Below are 463 nucleotides of genomic sequence, written 5' to 3'. Positions count from 1 at the left end.
CTGTAAGACATAATTAAAACTTTCTTTAAGAATATGACAGTAAAAGTAGTAATTAAAAGAGCGTGAAATATAAGACTGCTAGTAATATTCATTTGAGTCTTGTTATTATTTGTTAAGGTGTTTAATGAAAAAAAAACTCCATTGAAAAGCAAACAAATTTAAAGATTTCTACTTACTAGCAAATTTAAAGTCTAATAAACCAATTTGGTTGGTCGAGTAGTCAACTCACTCGTCCGCTTAAGTAAATGTCGGGGGTTTAAATCCCGCCTTGTGCATGCAGTAACTCATTGGCCAGCGACAGACTTTTAAATGAAGCTCAGATCTGCGACAGATTAGTCTTTAACTTGTCGGACTGGGGGATACTGTGGGCAACTAAAAAAAATTTAAAGCCTAATAATTTTTAAGATTTAACTAATTTGTATGTTAAGAGTATATGTTAAAAATATAATAATAGTATTTTCTA

Source organism: Arachis ipaensis, chromosome B07 (genome assembly GCF_000816755.2).
Source record: "Arachis ipaensis cultivar K30076 chromosome B07, Araip1.1, whole genome shotgun sequence".
Classification (NCBI taxonomy): Eukaryota; Viridiplantae; Streptophyta; class Magnoliopsida; order Fabales; family Fabaceae; genus Arachis; species Arachis ipaensis.
The sequence above is the reverse complement of the archived record's forward strand: the minus strand, read 5'-3'. Positions refer to the sequence as shown.